Below are 14,082 nucleotides of genomic sequence, written 5' to 3'. Positions count from 1 at the left end.
AGCTGAGGTCTAACTATTCTCCCTAATGTGTTCACATCCTTCCCATAGTGTGACACCCAGAACTGTGCACAATACTCCAGCTGAGCTCTAACTATTCTCTCCAATGTGTAAACATCTTTCCTATAGTGTGACACCCAGAACTGTGCACAATACTCCAGCTGATGTCTAACTATTCTCTCCAATGTGTTCACATACTTCCTATAGTGTGACACCCAGAATTGTGCACAATACTCCAGCTGAGGTCTAACTATTCTCTCCAATGTGTTCACATCCTTCCTATAATGTGACACCCAGAACTGTGCACAATACTCCAGCTGAGCTCTAACTATTCTCTCCAATGTGTTCACATCCTTCCCATAGTGTGACACCCGGAACTGTGCACAATACTCCAGCTGAGGTCTAACTATTCTCACCAATATGTTCACATCCTTCCCATATTGTGACACCCAGAACTGTACACATTACTCCAGCTGATGTCCAACTATTCTCTCCAAAGTGTTCACAACCTTCCCATAGTGTGACACCCAGAACTGTACACAATACTCCAGCAGAGGTCTAACTATTCTCTCCAGTGTGTTCACATCTTTCCTAACAGCACCCAGAACTGTACACAATACTCCAGCTGAGGTGTAACTATTCTCTCCAATGTGTAAACATCATTCCCATAGTGTGACACCCAGAACTGTACACAATACTCCACCTGAGGTGTAACTATTCTCTCCAATGTGTAAACATCATTCCCATAGTGTGACACCCAGAACTGTACACAATACTCCAGCTGAGGTCTAACTATTCTCTCCAATGTGTTCACACCCTTCCCATAGTGTGACACCCAGAACTGTACACAATACTCCAGCTGAGATCTAACTATTCTCTCCAATGTGTTCACATCCTTCCCATAGTGTGACACCCAGAACTGTACACAATACTCCAGCAGAGGTCTAATTATTCTCTGCAATGTGTTCACATCCTTCCCATAGTGTGACACCCAGAACTGTGCACAATACTCCAGCTGAGGTCTAACTATTCTCTCCAATGTGTTCACATCCTTCCCATTGTGTGACACCCAGAACTGCACACAATACTACAGCTGAGTTCTAACTATTCTCTCCAATGTGTTCACAACCTTCCCATAGTGTGACACCCAGAACTGTACACAATACTCCAGCAGAGGTCTAACTATTCTCTCCAATGTGCTCACGTCTTTCCTTACAGCACCCAGAACTGTACACAATACTCCAGCTGAGGTCTAACTATTGTCTCCAATGTGTTCACATCCTTCCCATAGAGTGACACCCAGAACTGTACACAATACTCCAGCTGAGGTCTAACTATTCTCTCCAATATGTTCACATCCTTCCTAACGGTGCCCAGAACTATACATGATACTCCAGCTGACGTCTAACTATTCTCTCCAAAGTGTTCACATCCTTCCCATAGTGTGACACCCAGAACTGTACACAATAATCCAGCTGAGCTCTAACTATTCACTCCGTGTTCACATCCTTCCCATATTGTGACACCCAGAACTGTACACAATACTCCAGCTGAGGTCTAAATATTCTCTCCAATGTGTTCACATTCTTCCCATAGTGTGATACCCAGAACTGTACACAATAGTCCAGCTGAGGTCTAACTAATCTCCCCATTGTGTTCACATCCTTCACATAGTGTGACACCCAGAACTGTACACAAAACTGCAGCTGAGGTCTAACTATTCTCTCCAATGTGTTCACATCCTTTCCATAGTGAGACACCCAGAACTGTACACAATACTCCAGCTGAGGTCTATCTATTTTCTCCAATGTGTTCACACCCTTCCCATAGTGTGACACACAGAACTGTACACAATAGTCCAGCTGAGGTCTAACCAGTGTCGTACATGAGCTCCGCATAACCTCTCTGCTCCTGTTCTCCACGCCCTTATTAATAATACTATATGCTTTATTAACTGCTCTCTCCACCTGTCATGCCAGTTCCAATGATCTGTGCACAGGTACGCCCAGGTCCCTCTGCTCCTGCACCGTGTTGTGTCTTGTCCATCGGGGAACACATGCACAGCCAATACTGCACCCAAAAGCTTAACCAGTAGCCCTTACACTCACCATCGCCCTGGGCGAGGGCACACACTGTGAGGGGCAGGGGGTGGGGTGGGGGGGTGGTAAGGGTTGTGGGGGGTGGCCGGTTAAACCCGGGGGTGGGGGTTGCCAACTGCTGCCGCCATCTCGCTCTGGCGATTCCCCCGGCCGCGTCGTCGAGAGGGGCGGCCGACATCTCTCGCAGCCGTTGACCCCCACCACCACCACACCCACTCCACCCGCCATCCCCACCACCCCCCCCAACCCCAATCCCATCGCCCTGGCGCTCGATACCTGTCCGTTGGGCCCACGGGTGTTGTGAGGCGGACAGGCCCATGCCCCAGAGCCCACCCCGCCAGCCTCGCGCTCTTCAACCTGGCCCGAGGGCGAGAGAGACTGGAGAGGCCAGGGTTGTTCCTCCTTAGAGCAGAGGAGGCGGAGGTCGGTGGGGGGGGTGGGAGGGTCGTGATTGAGGTGCACAAAACAATGAGGGGCATGGATAGGGCAGACGGGGAAGACTTGTTTCCCCTTGGCGGAGGGGTCAATAACCAAGGGGGGGGGGCGGGAGGGCGCATAGATGTAAGGTAAGGGGGCAGGAGGTTTTGTGGGGGTGGGTGGGGGGTTTTGAGGAGGGTGGTTGGAATCTGGAACTCACTGCCTGAGGGGCCGCAGAGGCGTAAACCCTCACGATATTTACCAAGTGTTCGGATGAGCGCTTGAAACGCACGAGGTGAGGGGGGACCAAGGGCTGGAGGACAGGGGTTAGAATAGACAGGGCTGGCACAGCCACGATGGGTCGAATGGCCTGTTTCAGCGCTGTACGACTCTGTGACTGGGGGGTGGACAACCACGGCGAGGAGAGAAGCCGACCCCGCCAGGTTTTATCCCCCTCCCGCCGGGGGGGTGGGAGGTGGGAGGGCGGCGCGGGAGAACCAAGATCCCGCCATCCAGCCGTGGAGGGTCGGTTGGTAGGAGGCTGGGCCCCGGCTCCCCGCCACCCCACCCCCCTCCCTGCCAAGAGCAGCCTCTTCGGCAAGGCCCAGCGGGCAGGTTGCGTGGAGCCTGAGGCCCACATGGCGTCAGGGACGGGACCCTGAGGCCTGCTCCGACAGGCTTTTAGATGCCCCCTGTTGCATTGGGTGAAAGGCACTCCCACCCATCCCCAACCCCACACCACACCCTCCCCCCCCCCCCACCCCCGGCCCCACCAGCCTCAACGGGTTGGACACACCCCTGACTGGACGAACGAATTCGGGGCCGGAGTAGGGCCACTGGGGCCTGCTCTGCCATTCGGCAAGACCACGGCTGACCAATTGCCGCTTCAGCTCCACTGACCACCCAACCCCGCTGCCACATCCAGAAACCCCTCGGCTTCCTTGTCGGTCAAGGTTCCGTCGAAGTGAACCTTAATAATGGTCAGTGAGCCGCCTCCCCCCACTACCCCAGTCCCACCTCGAGTAAACCTCGGCTCACCCGGAGCTCAGCTCCCCTGTGTGGCTCATGGTCGCTTCCCCTTCACCCGTCAACCACTCCGCTCTCTGACCCACACTGACCACCACCCCCCACCGGTTAAACAACCCTCCCTATCCCTGTAACCTCTTCCAGCCCCTACAACCCTCCCTATCTCTGTAACCTCCTCCAGCCCCTACAACCCTCCCAATCTCTGTAACCTCCTCCAGCCCCTACAACCCTCCCTATCTCCGTAACCTCCTCCAGCCCCTACACCCCTCCCTATCTCTGTAACCTCCTCCAGCCCCTACAACCCTCCCTATCTCTGTAACCCTCCTACGACCCTCCGAGATCTTTGCGCTCCTCCGATTCCGGCCTCTTGACCATCCCCCTGATTTTAATCGCTCCACCATTGGCAGTCGTGCCTTCAGCTGCCTGAGAGTGGCCCTGAGCTCTGGAATTCCCTCCCTAAACCTCTCCGTCTCTCTCTCTCTCTCTCTCTCCCACTCCCTCTCTCTCTCCTTTAAGACGCTCCTTAAAACCTACCCTTTTGACCCAGATTTTGGCTTCCTGGTCTAATGGGTATTTATGCTGTGTGATTTTAATTTTTTATCTGGTAACATTCTCCTGAAGCACTTTGGGCCTTATTTTCGGTGTTAAAGGCGCTGTGGAAATGCAAGGTGTTGTTGTAACGCCTAGCATGTTTTGAATTGAATTTGCGAGTTGTAATAAGACATTTCCCACACAGTTGTGCCTCTGATGATAACGTTTTCAGTGCTTACGCCCCCCCCAGCAAAGGAGTCACCGGCTCAAGTCTCGACAAGCACAGGAGAAACAATGTTCCTGGAACTACATGGTCTAATTCTGTGGTATTTGCATCCTGCACTGTAATTCTGCGCTATGTGGGTGATCTCATCTCTTATGTGATGGGATAAGAGCCAAGCGGGGAGGGGAGGGGAGGAGAATAAGAGAGTGGGAAAGCGATGAAGCGGTAGGGCTGAGAGAGGGACAGAGAGAGGAGGGAGGGAGAGAGAGAGAGTGAATGAGGAGAGAGGGGGGTTAGAGAGAGAGAGGGCGAGAGAGAGAGAGAGATGTAGGCAGATGGAGAGAGAAAGAGAGGGAGAGAGAGACGAGAAAGAGAGAGAGGGCTAAAGAGAGAGATGCAGGCAGATAAAGAGAAAAAGAGAGGGAGAGAGGGAGAGTCAGAGAGAGAGGAGAGAGAGAAAGATGGACAGAGGAGAGAGAGAGATGCAGGCAGATAGAAAAAGATAGGGAGAGAGAGAGAGAGACTGAATGAGGAGAGAGACGGGTAGAGAGAGAGAGAGGATGAGAGAGAGAGATGCAGGCAGATGGAGAGAGAAAGAGAGGGAGAGAGAGAGAGGGAGAGAGAGAGAGATGCAGGCAGATAAAGAGAAAAAGAGAGGGAGAGAGAGAGACGGAGAGAGAGAGGAGAGAGAGAGATGGACAGAGGAGAGAGAGAGAGAGGAGAGAGCGAGAGATGCAGGCAGATAGAAAAAGATAGGGAGCGAGAGAGATGGACAGAGGAGAGAGAGAGGAGTCAGTACTGAGGGAGTGCCGCACTGTCGGAGGGTCAGTACTGAGTGAGTGCCGCACTGTCGGAGGGTCAGTACTGAGTGAGTGCCGCACTGTCGGAGGATCAGTACTGAGGGAGCCCCACACTGTCGGAGGGTCAGTACTGAGGGAGTGCTGCACTGTCGGAGGGTCAGTACTGAGGGAGAGCCGCACTGTCGGAGGGTCAGTACTGAGAGAGAGAGGTAGGTAAAGAGAGAAAGGGAAAGAGGGAGGTCAGAGACAAAGAAAGGCAAGAGGGGGAGCCAGGCAGATAGAGAGAAAGAGGGGAGAGAGAGACAGAGAGAGGCAGGAGAGAGGGATGCAGTCAGATAGAGAGAGAAAGGGCAAGAGAGAGAGAGAGACAAAGGATAGAGGAGGCAGAAAGGGAGGGAAAGATGCAGTCAGATAGACAAAGAAAGAGAGGAAAAGAAAGAGCGAGAGAGGAGAGAGAGGCGGGCAAATGGAGAGAGAAGGAGGGAGAGAGAGGGGGAGAGAGATAGGGAGATGCAGGCAGATAGAGAACAAGAGGGAGAGAGGGAGACAGAGGAGAGAGGGAGAGGCAGGCAAACCAAGAGAGAAAGGGAAAGAGAGAGGGAGAGAGAGAGACATAGAGAGGCAAGAGGGAGAGGCAGGCAGATGGAGAGAAAGGGAAAGAGGCAGAAAGACAGAGGAGAGGAGCAGAGAGAGAGAGAGAGGACAGCATGAGGGGGAAGGGGGGAGGGGAGAGCAGGAGGGGAGGTGGAGAGAGGAAAAGAGAGAGAGAAAAACAGACAGTGAGATAGGGAGAGGGAGAGAAAAGAGTTAGAGAGGGTGCAGAAGAGAGAGTAGAGGAAGAGAGAGAGAGAGAGAGAGAGATTGAGATTGAGATTGAAGTGGAAAAGGGAAAGAGACAGACAGACATTCAGAAAGAAACAGGAGGGAAGACAGAGAGCAAGAGAGAGAGAACGACACAGAAAGAGAGGGATGGAGCGAAGGCCACGTCCAGGCAGAATGGAAAGAAAGAGGGGAGAGAGAGAGAGAGAGAAGATAGAGAGAAGGGGGAGGGAGAGAGAGGGTGATAAAGATGGAAGGAGAAGGGAAAGTGAGAGCGGAAGGCCGAGGGTGAGAGAGTAAGGGAAGCAAGGCAGGGAGAGTGACAGAGGGAGTAAGCTAGAAAGAGAGAGAGAGAAGGGGAAGGAGGGAGAGAGAGAGAGACAGCGAGGAGAATGAAAGGAATTGAACAAGCAAAGGAGAAACGATGGAAATATAGGAAGGAGAGAGAAAAGTAAAGAGAGAGAGAAAAATGGGGAAAGAAATACAGAGATAGAAAGAGGGACAGAAACAGAAGAAAAAGGAGAGAAGGACGAGACAAAGAAAAGAGGAAGAGCGAGAAAGGAAGGGGCAAAACGAAGAGGACTCTGACCAATAACAATGTGATGATGGGTGGAGAGTCTGTTTAGGTGAGGATGGCTTATGCTCTTCATTCGATAGTTACCACAGGATCAGCTAGGCCCGCCTGAGAGACCTTACTGAGCTCCTGTTTAATGTCACATCTGAAACATGGCACCTCTGACAGTGCGGCATTCCCTCAGTACTGACCCTCCGACAGTGCGGCACTCACTCAGTACTGACCCTCCGACAGTGCGGCACTCCCTCAGTACTGACCCTCCGACAGTGCGGCACTCACTCAGTACTGACCCTCCGACAGTGCGGCACTCACTCAGTACTGACCCTCTGACAGTGCGGCACTCCCTCAGTACTGAACCTCCGACAGTGCGGCACTCCATCAGTACAGACCCTCTGACAGTGCGGCACTCCCTCAGTACTGACCCTCTGACAGTGCGGCACTCCCTCAGTACTGACCCTCTGACAGTGCGGCACTCCCTCAGTACTGACCATCTGACAGTCCAGCACTCCCTCAGTACTGACCCTCCGACAGTGCAGCACTCCCTCAGTACTGACCCTCCGACAGTGCAACACTCCCTCAGTACTGACCCTCCGACAGTGCGGCTCTCCCTCAGTACTGACCCTCCGACAGTGCAGCACTCCCTCAGTACTGACCCTCCGACAGTGTGGGGCTCCCTCAGTACTGACCCTCCGACAGTGCGGCACTCACTCAGTACTGACCCTCCGACAGTGCGGCACTCCCTCAGTACTGACCCTCCGACAGTGCGGCACTCCCTCAGTACTGACCCTCCGACAGTGCGGCGCTCCCTCAGTACTGAACCTCCGACAGTGCGGCACTCCATCAGTACTGACCCTCTGACAGTGCGGCACTCCCTCAGTACTGACCCTCTGACAGTGCGGCACTCCCTCAGTACTGACCCTCTGACAGTGCGGCACTCCCTCAGTACTGACCATCTGACAGTCCAGCACTCCCTCAGTACTGACCCTCCGACAGTGCAGCACTCCCTCAGTACTGACCCTCCGACAGTGCAACACTCCCTCAGTACTGACCCTCCGACACTGCGGCACTCCCTCAGTACTGACCCTCCGACAGTGCAGCACTCCCTCAGTACTGACCCTCCGATAGTGCAACACTCCCTCAGTACTGACCCTCCGACAGTGCGGCTCTCCCTCAGTACTGACCCTCCGACAGTGCAGCACTCCCTCAGTACTGACCCTCCGACAGTGCAACACTCCCTCAGTACTGACCCTCCGACAGTGCGGCACTCACTCAGTACTGACCCTCCGACAGTGCGGCACTCACTCAGTACTGACCCTCTGACAGTGCGGCACTCCCTCAGTACTGACCCTCCGACAGTGCGGCAGTCCCTCAGTACTGACCCTCCGACAGTGCGGCACTCCCTCAGTACTGACGCTCCGACAGTGCGGCACTCCCTCAGTACTGACCCTCTGACAGTGCGGCACTCCCTCAGTACTGACCCTCTGACAGTGCGGCACTCCCTCAGTACTGACCCTCTGACAGTGCGGCACTCCCTCAGTACTGACCCTCTGACAATGCAGCACTCCCTCAGTACTGACCCTCTGACAGTGCGGCACTCCCTCAGTACTGACCCTCTGACAGTGCGGCACTCCCTCAGTACTGACCCTCTGACAGTGCGGCACTCCCTCAGTACTGACCCTCTGACAGTACGGCACTCTCTCAGTACTGACCCTCTGACAGCGCAGCACTCCCCAACTCGCAGCTGCCTCACAACCCAAACATATCCCATTAATGCTTACTTTTAGTTTCCTGTTTATTAACCAATCCTCAATCCATGCTACAGCTTTTGTATGACAGGAGCACAGTGTGCTGATTCATTGGCAAGCTGACTCTCGGTAGCTAATGCGCTTCCATGGATTTAGCAATAGGTAACGAGAGGCTCCCCAAGCTCCTAAGTAATTTAAGAAAGGCCCTAGCCTTGATGTCATGACCACATAAAAGGTGTTTCCTCATAGCAATCTGTGAGTGTGTGTGAAACAAAAACAGAATTACCTGGAAAAACTCAGCAGGTCTGGCAGCATCGGCGGAGAAGAAAAGAGTTGACGTTTCGAGTCCTCATGACCCTTCGACAGAACTTGAGTTCGAGTCCAGGAAAGAGCTGAAATATAAGCTGGTTTAAGGTGTGTGTGGGGGGCGGAGAGATAGAGAGACAGAGAGGTGGAGGGGGTTGGTGTGGTTGTAGCGACAAACAAGCAGTGATAGAAGCAGATCATCAAAAGATGTCAACAACAATAGTACAATAGAACACATAGGTGTTAAAGTTAAAGTTGGTGATATTATCTAAACGAATGTGCTAATTAAGAATGGATGGTAGGGCACTCAAGGTATAGCTCTAGTGGGTTTTTTTTTATATATTTTATATAATGGAAATAGGTGGGAAAAGGAAAATCTTTATAATTTATTGGGAAAAAAAAAGAAGGGGGTAACAGAAAGGGGGTGGGGATGGGGGAGGGGACTCACGACCTAAAGTTGTTGAATTCAATATTCAGTCCGGAAGGCTGTAAAGTCCCTAGTCGGAAGATGAGGTGTTGTTCCTCCAGTTTGCGTTGGGCTTCACTGGAACAATGCAGCAAGCCAAGGACAGACATGTGGGCAAGAGAGCAGGGTGGAGTGTTAAAATGGCAAGCGACAGGGAGGTTTGGGTCATTCTTGCGGACAGACCGCAGGTGTTCTGCAAAGCGGTCGCCCAGTTTACGTTTGGTCTCTCCAATGTAGAGGAGACCACATTGGGAGCAACGAATGCAGTAGACTAAGTTGGGGGAAATGCAAGTGAAATGCTGCTTCACTTGAAAGGAGTGTTTGGGTCCTTGGACGGTGAGGAGAGAGGAAGTGAAGGGGCAGGTGTTGCATCTTTTGCGTGGGCAAGGGGTTGTGCCATAGGAGGGGGTTGAGGAGTAGGGGGTGGTGGAGGAGTGGACCAGGGTGTCCCGGAGGGAGCGATCCCTACGGAATGCCGATAAGGGGGGTGAAGGGAAGATGTGTTTGGTAGTGGCATCATGCTGGAGTTGGCGGAAATGGCGGAGGATGATCCTTTGAATGCGGAGGCTGGTGGGGTGATAAGTGAGGACAAGGGGGACCCTATCATGTTTCTGGGAGGGAGGAGAAGGAGTGAGGGCGGATGCGCGGGAGATGGGCCGGACACGGTTGAGGGCCCTGTCAACGACCGTGGGTGGAAAACCTCGGTTAAGGAAGAAGGAGGACATGTCAGAGGAACTGTTTTTGAATGTAGCATCATCGGAACAGATGCGACGGAGGCGAAGGAACTGAGAGAATGGGATGGAGTCCTTACAGGAAGTGGGGTGTGAGGAGCTGTAGTCGAGATAGCTGTGGGTGTCGGTGGGTTTGTAATGGATATTGGTGGACAGTCTATCACCAGAGATTGAGACAGAGAGGTCAAGGAAGGGAAGGGAAGTGTCAGAGATGGACCACGTGAAAATGATGGAGGGGTGGAGATTGGAAGCAAAATTAATAAATTTTTCCAAGTCCTGACGAGAGCATGAAGCAGCACCGAAATAATCATCGATGTACCGGAGAAAGAGTTGTGGAAGGGGGCCGGAGTAGGACTGCAACAAGGAATGTTCCACATACCCCATAAAGAGACAGGCATAGCTGGGGCCCATGCGGGTACCCATAGCCACACCTTTTATTTGGAGGAAGTGAGAGGAGTTGAAGGAGAAATTGTTCAGCGTGAGAACAAGTTCAGCCAGACGGAGGAGAGTAGTGGTGGATGGGGATTGTTCGGGCCTCTGTTCGAGGAAGAAGCTAAGGGCCCTCAGACCATCCTGGTGGGGGATGGAGGTGTAGAGGGATTGGACGTCCATGGTGAAGAGGAAGCGGTAGGGGCCAGGGAACTGGAAATTGTTGATGTGACGTAAGGTGTCAGAGGAATCACGGATGTAGGTGGGAAGGGACTGGACAAGGGGAGAGAGAAGGGAGTCAAGATAACGAGAAATGAGTTCTGTGGGGCAGGAGCAAGCTGAGACGATCGGTCTACCGGGGCAGTTCTGTTTGTGGATTTTGGGTAGGAGATAGAAGCGGGCCGTCCGAGGTTGGGCAACTATCAGGTTGGAAGCTGTGGGAGGGAGATCCCCAGAGGAGATGAGGTCAGTGACAGTCCTGGAAACAATGGCTTGATGTTCAGTGGTGGGGTCATGGTCCAGGGAGAGGTAGGAGGAAGTGTCTGCGAGTTGACGCTCAGCCTCCGCGTGGTAGAGGTCAGTGCGCCAGACAACAACAGCACCACCCTTGTCAGCGGGTTTGATGACAATGTCAGGGTTGGACCTGAGAGAATGGAGTGCAGTAAGTTCAGAGAGAGACAGGTTAGAATGGGTGAGAGGAGCAGAGAAATTGAGACGACTAATGTCGCGCCGACAGTTCTCAATGAAAAGATCGAGAGAAGGTAAGAATCCAGAGGGAGGGGTCCAGGTGGAGGGAGAATATTGAAGATGGGTAAAAGGATCCGTTGAACTGGGAGAGGACTCCTGCCCAAAGAAGTGAGCCCGGAGACGAAGACGGCGGAAGAAGAGTTCAGTATCATGCCGAGCCCGAAATTCATTGAGGTGAGGGCGTAAGGGTATGAAACTAAGTCCTTTGCTGAGCACTGAACGTTCAGCATCGGAGAGGGGAAGGTCAGGGGGTATAGTGAATACACGGCTGGGGTTGGGATTGGAAGATGGGGTGGGGACGGAGGGACAGGCAGGGGTGGAGGGTCCTAGATGGGTGTTGGTGTCGATGAGTTGTTGGAGCTTGCGTTCCTTAGCACTTGAGAGAAAGAGAAAAAGTTTCTTGTTGAGGCGTCGGATGAGCCGAAGGATAAAATGAAACTGGGGGCACGCGCAGCTTTGAAAAAGGGTACGGCGGTGCTGCTGGAGGGAGAGGTCGAGTGTGTTCATATGGCGGCGCATGGCACTGAGAGTGGATTTCAGAATGTGACGGGAACAGCAGTCCGAGAAACGTTTTATGTCCCGGAGATACCTGTAATCCTGGGTGGGTTCGAAACATGAGGGGTGGAATTTCAGTTGAAATCCATGTGGGGTAAGTCGGAGACGGAGACAGTCACTGAGAAAGGAGATATGGCTGTGAAAGCGGGTTTTAGTAAACACCTTGTCAAACACTAGGAGAGAAATGGAAAGCAATGAAGGTGAACAAGGCAACAGAGAAATCCGGAAATCTTGTCGCAGAGAGGAACAGAACTTCTCCCTCCAGCAGCACCGCCGTACCCTTTTTCAAAGCTGCGCGTGCCCCCAGTTTCATTTTATCCTTCGGCTCATCCGACGCCTCAACAAGAAACTTTTTCTCTTTCTCTCAAGTGCTAAGGAACGCAAGCTCCAACAACTCATCGACACCAACACCCATCTAGGACCCTCCACCCCTGCCTGTCCCTCCGTCCCCACCCCATCTTCCAATCCCAACCCCAGCCGTGTATTCACTATACCCCCTGACCTTCCCCTCTCCGATGCTGAACGTTCAGTGCTCAGCAAAGGACTTAGTTTCATACCCTTACGCCCTCACCTCAATGAATTTCGGGCTCGGCATGATACTGAACTCTTCTTCCGCCGTCTTCGTCTCCGGGCTCACTTCTTTGGGCAGGAGTCCTCTCCCAGTTCAACGGATCCTTTTACCCATCTTCAATATTCTCCCTCCACCTGGACCCCTCCCTCTGGATTCTTACCTTCTCTCGATCTTTTCATTGAGAACTGTCGGCGCGACATTAGTCGTCTCAATTTCTCTGCTCCTCTCACCCATTCTAACCTGTCTCTCTCTGAACTTACTGCACTCCATTCTCTCAGGTCCAACCCTGACATTGTCATCAAACCCGCTGACAAGGGTGGTGCTGTTGTTGTCTGGCGCACTGACCTCTACCACGCGGAGGCTGAGCGTCAACTCGCAGACACTTCCTCCTACCTCTCCCTGGACCATGACCCCACCACTGAACATCAAGCCATTGTTTCCAGGACTGTCACTGACCTCATCTCCTCTGGGGATCTCCCTCCCACAGCTTCCAACCTGATAGTTGCCCAACCTCGGACGGCCCGCTTCTATCTCCTACCCAAAATCCACAAACAGAACTGCCCCGGTAGACCGATCGTCTCAGCTTGCTCCTGCCCCACAGAACTCATTTCTCGTTATCTTGACTCCCTTCTCTCTCCCCTTGTCCAGTCCCTTCCCACCTACATCCGTGATTCCTCTGACACCTTACGTCACATCAACAATTTCCAGTTCCCTGGCCCCTACCGCTTCCTCTTCACCATGGACGTCCAATCCCTCTACACCTCCATCCCCCACCAGGATGGTCTGAGGGCCCTTAGCTTCTTCCTCGAACAGAGGCCCGAACAATCCCCATCCACCACTACTCTCCTCCGTCTGGCTGAACTTGTTCTCACGCTGAACAATTTCTCCTTCAACTCCTCTCACTTCCTCCAAATAAAAGGTGTGGCTATGGGTACCCGCATGGGCCCCAGCTATGCCTGTCTCTTTATGGGGTATGTGGAACATTCCTTGTTGCAGTCCTACTCCGGCCCCCTTCCACAACTCTTTCTCCGGTACATCGATGATTATTTCGGTGCTGCTTCATGCTCTTGTCAGGACTTGGAAAAATTTATTAATTTTGCTTCCAATCTCCACCCCTCCATCATTTTCACGTGGTCCATCTCTGACACTTCCCTTCCCTTCCTTGACCTCTCTGTCTCAATCTCTGGTGATAGACTGTCCACCAATATCCATTACAAACCCACCGACACCCACAGCTATCTCGACTACAGCTCCTCACACCCCACTTCCTGTAAGGACTCCATCCCATTCTCTCAGTTCCTTCGCCTCCGTCGCATCTGTTCCGATGATGCTACATTCAAAAACAGTTCCTCTGACATGTCCTCCTTCTTCCTTAACCGAGGTTTTCCACCCACGGTCGTTGACAGGGCCCTCAACCGTGTCCGGCCCATCTCCCGCGCATCCGCCCTCACTCCTTCTCCTCCCTCCCAGAAACATGATAGGGTCCCCCTTGTCCTCACTTATCACCCCACCAGCCTCCGCATTCAAAGGATCATCCTCCGCCATTTCCGCCAACTCCAGCATGATGCCACTACCAAACACATCTTCCCTTCACCCCCCTTATCGGCATTCCGTAGGGATCGCTCCCTCCGGGACACCCTGGTCCACTCCTCCACCACCCCCTACTCCTCAACCCCCTCCTATGGCACAACCCCTTGCCCACGCAAAAGATGCAACACCTGCCCCTTCACTTCCTCTCTCCTCACCGTCCAAGGACCCAAACACTCCTTTCAAGTGAAGCAGCATTTCACTTGCATTTCCCCCAACTTAGTCTACTGCATTCGTTGCTCCCAATGTGGTCTCCTCTACATTGGAGAGACCAAACGTAAACTGGGCGACCGCTTTGCAGAACACCTGCGGTCTGTCCGCAAGAATGACCCAAACCTCCCTGTCGCTTGCCATTTTAACACTCCACCCTGCTCTCTTGCCCACATGTCTGTCCTTGGCTTGCTGCATTGTTCCAGTGAAGCCCAACGCAAACTGGAGGAACAACACCTCATCTTCCGA

Source organism: Carcharodon carcharias, chromosome 24 (genome assembly GCF_017639515.1).
Source record: "Carcharodon carcharias isolate sCarCar2 chromosome 24, sCarCar2.pri, whole genome shotgun sequence".
NCBI classification, from domain to species: Eukaryota; Metazoa; Chordata; class Chondrichthyes; order Lamniformes; family Lamnidae; genus Carcharodon; species Carcharodon carcharias.
The sequence above is the reverse complement of the archived record's forward strand: the minus strand, read 5'-3'. Positions refer to the sequence as shown.